Source organism: Pelobates fuscus, chromosome 4 (genome assembly GCF_036172605.1).
Source record: "Pelobates fuscus isolate aPelFus1 chromosome 4, aPelFus1.pri, whole genome shotgun sequence".
Taxonomy (NCBI): Eukaryota; Metazoa; Chordata; class Amphibia; order Anura; family Pelobatidae; genus Pelobates; species Pelobates fuscus.
The window spans coordinates 266,505,686-266,519,824 of record NC_086320.1 but is presented as its reverse complement, the minus strand read 5'-3'; positions in this window follow the sequence as shown (position 1 = coordinate 266,519,824).

The following is a 14,139-nucleotide window of genomic DNA, read 5'->3' as shown; positions in this document are numbered from 1 at the left end:
GCATATTTGTATCAATTGTAGAAAAGTAACTATCGCTCATGTGATTTGTCTTGATTTATTCAAATTAAAATAGCTGAAAGTCCAGTTACTTTTTGAAAAATGCTTGGAGTGTCCATTTAACCCATTAAGGACAGGAGGCAATTGTCCAACATCTGAACCAAGGGAAAAATTAGAATTTCTCCTGTGTGTTTGTTCCATTGTAATCTTTTATTTAAGTGAAACATAAGTCAGCTGGGGATCTCCGGGAGATAAGAAAGTTAAAATCTGCAAGCAAAATTTAACCCTACTCACACCAAGACTTTAGAACTACCCATGCCAACCTAGAAGCATGCAACATCCAAATGTCATTAATGGGTTAAAGACACTACACATACATTTAGAGATTTTAGATGCCGGCCAATTACCATGATATGGATGGAGATATATACACATATTTATAATGTGTTAAATGTCTACACATTTATAACCGCTACTGCTAATGTCAGATTTATTTGTGCTTTAGAATGATTTTGCATTCCAATTTAAATCTTTTCTCCTTTTTTGTATTCTTATTTTTATTCCTGATTCTGTTGCTTCTACCATGATTCTTAATTGCAAAAAAAAAGTGAATTCAATATTTAGTAGATATAACATCAATGAAAACATGCATGCATTTACTTATGCATTTTGTTCAATTGGAAATGTATCTACAAACAGTGCTACTAGAAGGCCTTGTATTAAAGGCTTCCAAGCATGTGCGTTTGATAACTCACCATTTAAAAAAAAAAAATTTTTACATTATTTTCTATTCGCCGTATTGCACAATCGTATATATTTTTTCTGTTTTTTGTTGTTGTTGTTTTTTTTCATTTGTTGTATTCCATGACACTGAAGTGCTGGAATGACTCATTATGTCCCGATTCCCCTTCTTTGAAGATAAAAGGTTATTTTTTAACCTTTTCTCCAACGTCTTGCCTAGCTCTCTCTGTGGCTGATCTCAGCCAAAAGCCACACGAAAACATTAGTAGATGTTGTGCATGTGTGGCAAAACACTGCACTGCGATAATCAGCATCTCTTCATGGAGCTGCATTGAGTCAATGCATCTCTATTGGGAAAGTTCAGCGTTCCAATGCAGCACTGTACTAGGAAGCACTTCTAGTGGCCGTCTGAGTGACTTCCACTAGAGGTGTTACTAGCCAGCAATATAGCACTGCCTTTTCTCTGAAAAGGCCGTGTTTACAGTGCTAAGGTTGTATGGACATGCTATAGACAACAGAACTATTACATTAAACTGTAGTGGCCCTGGTGACTGTAGTGTCCCTTTTTATTAGTATTATTTGTATATCTAAAAACCACTTGCAAAAGCTGCAGATCTCTTACATGCTGCATGTGCAAACCCTTCCCTTCTCAGCCAGACCAGACTTTGTCCAATCTCAAAAGTTACAATGCAGCTCAATGAGCAGTATTTGCAAGGCAGGTGGTCTGGTCAATAGCCTGCCTATTAAAATTGAAACATGTACAATGGCTGCCAACTGCTGGAATGTGCTTTATTTGAATTCTTGATAAAAAAGGCTAAACACTAGGTTTTCCAAACTTGTTTCCATGTGAGCAAATGGGAATGGCTTGAAAGTGATGGTTTCAGCACATGGTAAACATTGATCGTAGTATTTATTTTCTTTACCTCCATGGCTTATATAGTCTCAAATATAGCCAGATATTGTTTCATGCATTATTTTACGTGGATTTGAATGTGCATGAATATTTGGTTATAGGACAATTAACTGGTTATACTTTATTGATGACCTGCATTTCACATTAAGCTCAGCAGTTCTTAAGGTTGGCTCAGCAAAATGACAAATGTAGTGTACTACCAAATGAAGTGCAATAATTAGTTGTAGTATTCTGGCCAGGTTGTGCGGTTAAACATTTCCTATTTCTGATAATGTAACTATCTAGGTATGTATCTGAATTATATTTTTCATTACATAAATTTTACATAAATGTTTATGTAAGTAAATCTAAGCTAGATAAATTCTTAAAATAAATGCTTAATAGAAACATTCTCTCTTTCTACTGCTAATGCCTCTCCCTATACAACCAAGTATTCTGCTAGCATTTCCTGCTTCTCTATTACATTGTTTGCCTACCTTGAAATAATTAATCCTAAATCGCTTGATGTTGAGGTTAGTAGGGTATCAAATATTCTATACTCTGCCCTTGGGTTTTTACTAAAATTAAAGTGTCTTTTTAAAAATATTTGAAATGTTGGGAGGTATGCCGCCGCTCCTCTGATATCAAGAGAACTGATAGAAAGTGCGATGGGAGCACATGACTATTCCCACTTGCAGTATTTACACCCACAAGCACACAGCACCACTCTGTGTGGACAGCAAGAGGCGTAACTTGAAACCACTGGGCCTGGTGCCACTCCCATGTGTCTTATCCCCCCCCCCCCCAACCCCACCATATGTCTCATTCCCCCCGCAGCACTGAGAAAATTTAACTGGTGTGCCCCGCTAACATACTCCATTGAAGCCAGCTCAGTCCAATTAAACAGACCCAGGCCCCATCTATCTATCTCAGGTTTTAACTTCCGGCATCTTTGCTACCAGCCTTGCTTCCTTCACAGATGCATATAAACAGGTTAATTATGTAAACTTGTAGCCCCTGCATGTGTCTTATCCACCTCTCCTCCAGTGCCTGAAGACTGCCATGCCTAGCAGACCACAGGTGGAGGATCTTCTGTTTCTGACAGGAAGTGCTCACTGAGAGTACTTCCTGTCAGACCATAGCCCATTCAGCCATGCTACATGTAGTGACTGAGAGGGGGTGAGCACTGTACTGTGTGCTCCCATTTTGCCGGTAACCAAGAGACCGCACACCCAGGCTGATGTGACTGTGCACCGACCTTAAAGTTATGCCAGGCCACCAGTCGCAGGAGTCGACAGGGCTGCCGGGTCCTCTGGAGTGATGGCCCGGTGTAGTTATGCCACTGTGGACCGCCTATAATCCTGGAGAATGTGTTCCAGTATGGCACAATTATTTTATAAGTAGTTACGCTGTTCATGGCATAAATTGCTTTACGGATATGCCAATGTTCTTGCCCTGCCCACCGTATCCCTCTCTTCATATTAGACCTTCCTAATTTGTCAGCTCTGTGGATGTATATTGTGTGCATATGTGTAATATATACAGCGTTATAAACTGAATTGAGAATTGTCAGGAATTCAAAGTGAAGTTCAAATCTAAGGTCAAAATAGTCAAAGAAAATAACTTTTCCAAGTTCGCTGTATTTCCAGTTTAGCTAATTTGGACTTAGATTTGAAATTCACTTTTATTCACTTTTAATTCATGACAATTCTCACTTAAGTGAATAATTATTCATATTACTGTCTATCCATATGCTAGTGTTTTTTTTTTTCATTGTGAGAGTCTATTCACTAAGCACCAAATTGTATTGAATGGAACATCAAACTCAAAATGTAGTCAAAAATAGCCAAGCTGTGACTATATCTGACTCCTGCTTTGTTTTCAGTTTATTTCAGTTCTCTGTTTAGTGAATTGACCACTTTGTACTTACGTTATTAAGATTTATCTAAAAAATGACTAGAATGTATTGTCTGTAAAGAATGCTGTAAGTGAATTTGTTTGCAGAATTTTTTCCCTGTGTGTAATATGTTGGCTATCGTATTATTGAATAAAGGTAAACAAAACGTATTGATGGATCAGGGTAATGGGAGAATCAAGAATGTGTAGAATACCTCTGATTAAGCTGCCACTCTTATGCATTTATGATATTACACTACAGTACATTTACTATAACCCTTTAAAATTGGTTAATATCCTTTTAATGAAAATGCATTACCCCCCCCCCCCCCCCATGCCCTCCTCCCTGACCAGCAATAGTCTTTCTGATATCAGCTGTTTTACCATCTGCTTATCGACAGTTTTCAGAATGTTCCACTGACCATATGCAGAGCCTCAGAGTTTTGCATTGTATACTCTACTTTGTGAAATGCCCTATGCATAAAGCACTTGTAGTGGCAGCTGCTCAAATCACTACCCTGATTTATATTTTCTGAATAACTCCTGGTGCTGCCCCTAGCTGCTGCCTTTCCTGACATTGCTAAAAGAAGGAAAACCAGTGTCATAGTGATGTGGTGAGATCATTAAACAGAGATCCCCATCTGTGCTATAATTGGAGTATTAACTCTTTGCTGAATGTGAGCAGTATGCAAAAAAATGCAGGCGCTTTGACCACAAGGATTGTTTCTGCCTCACCCATTTTATAGGTTGTTCTTCAAATCCTTAGAGAGCTTTTTGAAAATGTTTGATTCAGAATTTATTTTATTTCTTTTGTAATTCTTTCCATTTATAACATCTATAAATATATTGTGAGGTTTGGCGACGTGCTTTGTTTCTGGAGTTTAGTTTTTTTTAAAAAGAAAAACGCACTTTTATAAACCCTTGTCAAATCACCTCCCCAGCTGTCAGTCAGGCTTTCTTCTGCTTGCATATAGTTTCACAGAAGTGGCAGACATACAAGGCCACTGCATGCCTGCTCTCCCCACTACACCATGAGCTGTGCTACAACTACTGGGAAACAGCACATTTGTAACTCTCAATAAATTGCCAATATGTGGAACTTGGAGTGCCTGGTCCTTGCATTCACTTGATTACTGTTGGGGGTGTTGCTGCTCTGGTTCATAGAATAACCTGCTCTAGAGTTTTGTTGGTGTGTGCAGTCTTCTTTTCCTTTACATAACGGTGCAGAACTTCAGGCCTAAACGGTGATTTAATTGTTATTGTAAAAAACAAATTGAAAGGAAATCATAACTCCTCAAAAGGCAAATATTGAATGTCAAGGAGAGACAACCTAATTGATGCTAATTGGTGACAGGTGTGTATTAATCCATTATGTTCCATAGGGATATTTCATTGTGAGCAATTTTAGGTTCCTCTAAATTGAATTTGGGGATTTTCTTTAAAAAAAATGTGAATTCGTTATCGAATTTGCTATGTTATGTTGAAATTACATTACTTGTTTGTATTTTGATTGGTCTAACTAATTGAGAGGGAATTTTCTGCTAACATTACTTAAAAAAAAAAAAAGTGCAAAAAGTGCATACAATGAATAAACAAACTAAGTACAATTTACCATATGTGCACATATATATGTGAGTAATACTCACTGAGTATTTGTGGAAACCAGCTTAAAAAATAAATAATAAACTTACAAGAGAAAATATTCCTTGGTACTCCACATGGAGTTAGGACTTGTGGTACATACACAAAAACAGAAGAAAGAACATATTATAATATTGGGAAAAGAAATAGAATATGACTCACAAAAGGAGAGCAGTGAAAGTCTGCTCTAACTTATCCAGCTCATGGTCCACAGATCAGGACTCAAAGATGAAATCAGCAGGACCGGCTGCATCATAGACAAAGAAATAACCTTTATTTCTTGAAGTAAAAAACAATAATCTCCGTCCACACAGAAGTCCAGTAGCCCTATTTGTGCTATATGAACAGTCTTTGTCACCAATCTCAACAGATTTCCGGCACTGTAGGCGGCAGGCTTCACTAACTAGAATTCGGAGCTCCATCTGGTCACGTGGTAGCATGATGACGTAACGACGTGATGAGGCGTTTCGCTAAATCGGCTTCTTCAGATCACATCATAATGCAGCTCGTCCTGACCTATAAAGCCCTTGCTGTGGGCGTGGTGTTTAAGCAGTTAATCAAATAGCTACCCATAGTCAATTTCAAGTCCACATTAAAAAGGAGGGTTTATCTCCTAAATGTCTATTTAAAAAAGTCCCTATTATCCAGAGAAACCAAATCTAAAGCACAAATTCACATCCCCTACCATCATACAGTATTGCTTACATAAAAACCATACAGATAAATGAATAAATCACAATGTAGAATACAAAATACATAAAAATATTTTCCATATATATTATAGTTAACAATACTCTCATAACTTTAAAAAGAGCATTGTTAAAACTTAAAACATAAAAACATACTATGCATAAAAATAATCAGTCTACATGAAAAGCTAAATATGAAAAAGGCAAAAAAAAAAAAAATATATATATATATATATATATAGGAGAACACTTACTATAAAGAAGGAAAAAGAGGGGAGAATAATTAATACTATAATACATATATTAAAAAAAAAAAAGGTTAAAAAAATTATACAAGTCAAATCCAATGTTTAGGCCCTTTTGTTCAAGGGTTTCTAATGTGTGAACCCATTTCATTTCTTCTCTCCCTAGATGTTGAATAAAATTACCTCCTCGCCATGATTTTTTCACACTTTGTATTCCTAAAAACGTGAGGCCACTTGGGTCTTTATTATGATGCCTTTTAAAATGGGCAGATTCACTATGGTGGTCCAAATACGGATATTATTGACATGTTCATAAATTCTTTTGTGCAAAGGACGGATAGTCCTGCCCACATATTGAAGCCCACATGGGCAAATTAGAAGGTAAACAATATTTTTTGGTAAAACAGGTAATACAATCTTTAATAAGATATTCTTCCGTATTATGTTGTCAGGATCGGGACAGGGATCCAACACGCAGAGTACAAACAGTAGCCAGATACGTATACCGGACCTTAGAATGGCCGGACTAACGTAAGTAGTACAGTATAGAATGGTCAAAGACAAGCCGAGGTCGAGGGTAACAGAAGACAGGTAAGCGAGAGACAAGCCGAATCAAGGGTAACAGAGATAAGCAGAGTAAGGTAAACAAGCCGGGTCAAAACCAAAAGGGATAATAGAATACACAAGCACTGAGTGACTAGAACAAGCTAGAACCACGACAGGGCAATGAGCTAATGAAAGAAGCTCTGTTAAATACCCTGTTCAGAGCAGTAACTACGCCTCCGAGGCGTCTTGATTGGTCCTGCAGCAATTGACTGACAGGTCGTTCCGGGGGAGTGTCCTGATGACTACTTCCTGCCTAGATGCTGTAAAAGGCAGTCACTCCCTCGCGGCCGGCCTAGCATGACCGGATAGACCGCGGGGAAGGGAGCCATCAGACCGTCTGGATGGAGGAACAGCTAAGTCTCTACCTCTTTCGGAGGTAGAGACCACAGGTACCCTGACATATGTTTAGTCCTAAATTTACTTATCCCTTTTAAGGTGCTATTCTTGCTACACTTGCACCCTGCACATTTACCACATGAATAAAAGCCTTTTTTATCTACATTTAAAAATGTTTTAGGCACCTCTTTTCTAGGGTGATTGAAAGTTAAAATTTGTTTAAAACTGGGCGCACCCCTAAATGTAAAGGTTTATCCGGGATAATTGCCAATAATTCTCTATCATTTTTTAAAAGATGCCAATGTTTGTTAATAATAGATTTAATTTTCTTGGAGTCTTGATTGAAATCCAGAACCAAAGGTAGTTTATCAAGTTTTTCTTGTCTTCTATTATTATTACTTTGTTTAAAAACTAGTTCATTTTGATCAAGTACTTTTATTTCATCATAGGCTTTGTTTAATAAATCAGTAGGATATAATTTTGGGGAAAATTTATCTATTACTATTTTTGCCTGTTTCTCGAAAATATCCTTCTACGTGCAGTTCCTTCTTACTCTTTTTGTAGTTGTCCTTTAGGAATATTGTTTAACCACGGGGTATAATGCCCACTATTATATAAAACATAACTATTGGCATCAACCTTTTTTAAAGATATTTTTTGTTTTTAAAAAGCCATCATCTACATAAATCTCTAGATCTAAAAAATTAATGTTATATCTACTAAAAGAACTACTAAAATTTAAATCCCATTGGTTCTGATTAATACTTGCTAGGAACATTTCTAAATCCATTTGTGAGCCTTTCCATATAAAAAATATACAGTCGATGTATCTATAGTAGGAGACCAGGTTCGTCCCCCAATTATGATTGCTGTCAATAACTTCCGCTTCCCAACTTGACATAAATAAATTAGCGTAGCTGGGGGCGAGCCTGGTCCCCATCGCGATGCCCTTTGGTTGTAAATAAAACCCAGAATTAAAAACAAAATAATTCTTTTCTGAAATCCATCTAATGCTGTAAATTATATATTCTATTTTTAATTGACAGCATTAGATGGATTTTAGAAAAAAATTATTTTGTTTTTAATTCTGGGTTTTATTTACAACTACAGGGCATCGCGATGGGGACCAGGTTCGCCCCCAGCTACGCTAATTTATTTAGCGTAGCTTTATAGGTCAGGACGAGCTGCATTATGATGTGATCTGAAGAAGCCGATTGGGCGAAACGTGTCATCACGCTACCACGTGACCAGACGGAGCTCCGAATTCCAGGAAGTCAAGTCTGCCGCCTACAGTGCCGGAAATCTGTTGAGATTGGTGACAAAGACTGTTCATATAGCACAAATAGGGCTACTGGACTTCTGTGTGGACGGAGATTATTGTTTTTTACTTCAAGAAATAAAGGTTCTTTTTTTGTCTATGATGCAGCCGGTCCTGCTGATTTCATCTTTGAGTCCTGATCTGTGGACCACGAGCTGGATAAGTTAGAGCAGACTTTCACTGCTCTCCTTTTGTGAGTCATATTCTATTTCTTTTCCTAATATTATTCATTATACAGTATTATACTATGTTCTTTCTTCTGTTTTTTTGTATGTACCACAAGTCCTAACTCCATGTGGAGTACCAAGGAATATTGTCTCTTGTAAGTTTATTATTTATTTTTTAAGCTGGTTTCCACAAATACTCAGTGAGTATTACTCACATATATATGTGCACATATGGTAAATTGTACTTAGTTTGTTTATTCATTGTATGCACTTTTGATGCACTTGCCTGCACTTTGAAATTTAAAGGTATAGCACACCTTTTCTTTTTTTTTGTGTGTATATTTAGGGTGTTTTTTTAGAGCTCAGGCACTTTTAGGTGCTGCTTTTCCTTTTATATTGATTTATATTCATCGTATCACTTATGATGCATTTTTAGCGCCTCTTTTGCTTGTTTTTTCTTAATATTTTGCTAACATTACTTGACTATGTTGTCAAGGTAGGGGAGGTGTTTGCGGGGTTCATTTAGCTCATGTGCTAACCTTAGAGGTATTTTGGTGTATTTGTTAATTATTTGAAAAGCTTTTTGTTCAGGCTCTTTGAAATGTGTAATTCGATAAGGTTTCACTGGTTCTAGTTTAATGTTTTGGTAACTCTCTCCCTTGGAAGTACGCATGAAAAGATCTTGAGTGCTTAAAGGGTACGTGATATTACAATAAACTGAATTAAAGCATAACATTTTTTTTTCTAATTTAATGAATACAGTGTGCTAACAGAATTGATAGAAAATGTCTAGATTTCTCTAAAAACAGAGGTTAAAGTGATAAGAAGGCTGTGCTCCATATGTCTGTTACCAGGGAAACCCTACTCTGGGCATACGTCCTGCCTGAATTCAGCCTTAGGGAAAGCAATGCCTGTGCCATGCTTTGTGTCAAAACCGCACCGTCCGCATGCACTGAGAGAGGAGAGAAACAGCCAGAATAATTTATTGCAGCCCATTTGAACAAACAATCCCAAAAAATAGAGAGAACAGATACGTTTTATTTACAGAACGACAACATAAACAGAGAACTATGCAACAATGTGCAATGTCAATCAGCAGTGCCTAAGACCAGGGCCAGATTAAGAGCCCAGTGGGCCTGGTGCTGACAATTATGACGGGCCTAATTACAGAATCATATCGACCAAAAACAGTAAAACACTCCCAATCGTCATGTATCTGATGGAGATGGTGCTGGAGAGAAAGAAAACAGCAGCTATAAGAAAACACATAACCTAGGCTAATCTCTCTCTAATTTATGTTTTCATCTTTCAAGTAAATCCATAACCCTTAACAGCAGTGTCCAGTCAAGCAGGAAGTCAATGGGCACGGTAAAGGGGTGTGCCACTGACACAAATCACATAACCTGCCAAAAGGGGCGAACATGCCCAAAAAGAGGACATTTCTGCCCAAAGAATAAGAAGGCCAGCCTGGCATGAATGCATGTCAGGCTGACTGCCAATCATGCAGCTGGCCAACTAAGGGCATACTATGCAGACAGCACCCTGAGCTTGGAATAAATACATCTAATGGTGCGCTCGCTCAACGCTTTCTAAGGACTGTCCCCTAGCACGCGCTGGTCCACTTACCTTCTTACTAGCAGGCAGAAGCTCCTGGTATATAGTCTGGGACAGAGAAAGGCTGTATGTAGTGAGTGTAGAAGAAAGGGAACATGCCACAGAGTTAGAGAGACCAAAGTCAGCATTACCTTAAAGGATCACTTTAGGGTCAGGAACACAAAATAAGTGCATGACTCTATAGTGTTAACACCACCATCTAGCCTCCTGGGCCCCTCATGCCTCCATAAGTATAGCAAAATCTTACTGTATTCAGGCCTGAAGCTGTAACTCTGCATGCTGTTAGACTCAGAAACACAAGCAGTCTGCTGACATCATTAGAAGTGGTGGCCTGATCCAATCACAGTGCTTCCCCATAGGATTGGCTGAGACTGACAAAGACGCAGATCAGGGGCAGAGCCAACATGATTCAAACATAGCCCTGGCCAATCAGCATCTCCTCATAGAGATGAATCTCTATGAGGAAAGTTCAGTGTCTGCATGCAGAGGGAGGAGACACTGAATGTTTGGATGCATTTTAGGAAGCCATGACCCAGAAAGGATCTCTAACAGCCATCTAAGGAGCTACCAGTGAAGTTATCACTAGGCTGTAATGTAAAGACTGAATTTTCTCTAAAAAGACAGTGTTTACAGCAAAAAGCCTGAAGGTAATGATTCTACTCACCAGAACAAATTCAATAAGCTGTAGTTGTTCTTGTGACTATAGTGTCCCTTTAACTATATTCATTTCCAGCCAGTCCACACAAGTTTTGTTCCCATACATCCCTCTTACATTTCCATACTTAAGTAAAGTATGGAAAAACACATGTGAAAAGTAGTTAGGGTTGCCACCTTTCTTGGAAAAACACACCGGCCTTACTAATTTGCTTAATTTAATATGTATGGGTGACATCACATGATGTAAATCACAAGTAGTGACATAAGAGAAAATGCTGTAAAATCACCAAAAAACTACTTAGTTTGATTCTGCTGTATAGCTGGATTCCTCCCAGTGCCCCCATGTCTCCCAGTGCCCTCATGACTCAGTGCCCCCATGTGTCGATTACTCCAGGTCTCAGTGTTCCTATGTATCAGTGTCTCAGTGCCCCATGTCTTCTAGTATCCCCTAGAGTCGTGTCCCCAGGTCTCCCAGTGATCCTATGTATGACAGTGTCTCAATGCCCCATGTCTCTCTGTGTCCCCATGTATCCCAGGGTCCAAATGTCACTAGGACACTAGGAAGACGGGGAGACCTGGGGACATGGGGAGACCTAGGGACACGGAGACACCAATGACACTGGGAGACTAGGGGACTCTGGCTGGGACACATGGGGACACTGGGAAAATAGGGGACACTTGAAGACATGGGGACACAGACACTAGAGACACTGGCTGGGGGACATGAGGGCATTGAGACATGGGGGCATTGGGAGACATGGGGACACTGAGAGACCAGGGCCACAGACACTAGGGACACTAGCTTGGAGACATGTGGACATTGAGACACTTAAGGCACTAGTAGACATGGGGACAGTGAGACACTGGCAGACTAGGGGCACTGGGAGACTAGGGGTCATTGGGAGACTAGGGGGCACTGAGACACCAGGGACACTAGCTGGGAGACATGGGGACACTGAGTCCCCATGTGTCTGTGTCATAATGTCTCCCAATGTCCCTTAGTGTCTCAATGTATGTCTACTTGCAGCCTTTCCCCCCATCCCTTACTTCCCTGAGCTGTAGGCTGTCTCTGCAGGCTGGGGAGTTGCTGTCTGGACTCTCTGTAGCTGCATCCCTGCAGATCAGTGAGTATAGATAGGCAGGGAGGGATATACTGGAACTTCCTATCCCTGCCTGTCTTCACACACAGCGACCCCTACTGGCCAGTGCTGGTATTGCATAGTAATCTCTTGTTTCTACTGAGAAAAATACCAGCATTTGTATTGCCAGTATCACTGCAATATTGGCACCAGCCAGGCAGTCTCAAATACTGGCTGTGCCAATAAAATAAAAGCCAGGTGGAATACCTAACAGTAGTGTGGGGGAAAAAAAAATGTAAAAAAAAAAAAAATTTTTTTTTTTTTAAATCAATGGGCCTATTCCATGGGCCTGGGCCTGGAGCTGCAGCTCCATCAGCCCCTATGTTAATCCGGCCCTGCCTAAGACCAGTAAGGTCTTATTCATGCATGAAAAAGGGCATTCATTCTTGGGATGAGAATATTATTTTGCCTCTTTATAAATCACTGGTAAGACCACATATTGAATATGCTGTGCAATTTGGGGCACCTTTTCTGAAGGAGGGTATTATGGCACTAGAAAAAGTGCAGAGGTGGGCTACAAAATTAATAAAAGGAATGGAACATATCAGCTATGAAGAAAGGTTAACAAATTTAAACCGATTTAGTTTAGAAAAACATCGCCTGAGAGGGGATATGATAACATTATACAAATATATCCGGGGCCAATACAAACCATTGTGTGGAAATCTATTCACAAACCGGACTTTACATAGGACACAAGGCCATGCGCTTAGACTGGAAGAAAGAAGATTTAGTCTACGTCTAAGAAAAGGTGTTTTTTTTCTTGATTTTTTTACTGTAAGTTTAAAAAGGATGTGGAATTCACTGCCTGAAGAAGTGGTTTTATCAGAGTCCATACAGATGTTCAAACAGCAACTAGATGCATACTTGCAAAAACAGAATGTAACGGCACCCTCAGGCATAAAAGGGGTTAACAGCCGTTTAGGAGATATTCCCTTTCCAGATATACAGGCAGCTACTGTAGACACCAATCCACCCAACCGGAGAAGCATACGAATGCTCTCAAACATATGAATGCTGTAAACAGCTGAATAGGAAAAACCATACAAACAGTTTATACTCCTGGCAATTGGTCTAAAACAGCATACAATCCAATTTCCCCAATAACTAGACGACACTTCGTTTTGAGGTTCAAGCAGAATCAGCCAGAGCTGTGGGTTTATTGTTCTTATATACACATTCTTACACATTAGTACCACCCACAGGGTTTTGTAAAACAATCAATCAACACGTACAATACACTCAGACACTCCCACACAAAATCCTCCCCTCTGCCTGTGATACAATTACAGGAAAATACAGTTTTACACAATATTCATAACTTTAAAACATTCACATGAAACTTACATTTTCAGAATCGGCATACTCCACATACAAACATATGTCAAAATCATACAAATTTGGGTCAAAAGTTAGATCAAAGTTCTTTGTGACCAAATGAAGCATGGCTTTTCTGCCAAGGACAGAGGCAAAACTCCATTAGCCACATGGTAGCAAAAGACCACAAAATACATAAATATATATAACTGTCCAGCTATTGCATAAAACGGGTACATTCAACATATCCCCAGATAGCCTAGATCTGAGCGCACATTACTACTGAATGGCGCTCAGATCACATACATACAGTTCAATTGCCATGGAGCCAAAGTCTTTCACATAGTCTTTCGTTATACGAATGGGCTCCGTGGCATAGCTATCTGGGGTATCACTGTTCAAATAGGGAAAGTACCGAATGACCTGGCTTTCGTGTCTTTGCAGGGGAAAATCAAGCGTTTCAACATGGTCGCCATAGTCCAGAGGGAGCAGGCGAGCAACCAGGCTACTCCAATGCCCAGTGGCGGGGTTGGTACCGTCACACAGAATATTCAAGGTTATAATTTTTCAATGTAGGGTAATAACTTCTTGATCCAAGGATAAATCTGACTGCCATTCTGGGGTCAAGAAGGAATTTTTTCCCTAGTTTGCTGCAAAATTGGAAGTGCTTCAAACTTTTTTTTTTTTTGCCTTCTTTTGGATCAACAGCAAAAAACAAATGTGAGGAAGGCTAAACTTGATGGACGCAAGTCTCTTTTCAGCTATGTAACTATGTAGCCTGTTATGGTAAGCAATGGTCTGCTCTTCTCAAACAGGGATATACAGGAGAGGTGTGTCTTACAGAAAGTGCTGTAGAACTATGAAAACATGTTTGCTGGTCTCCG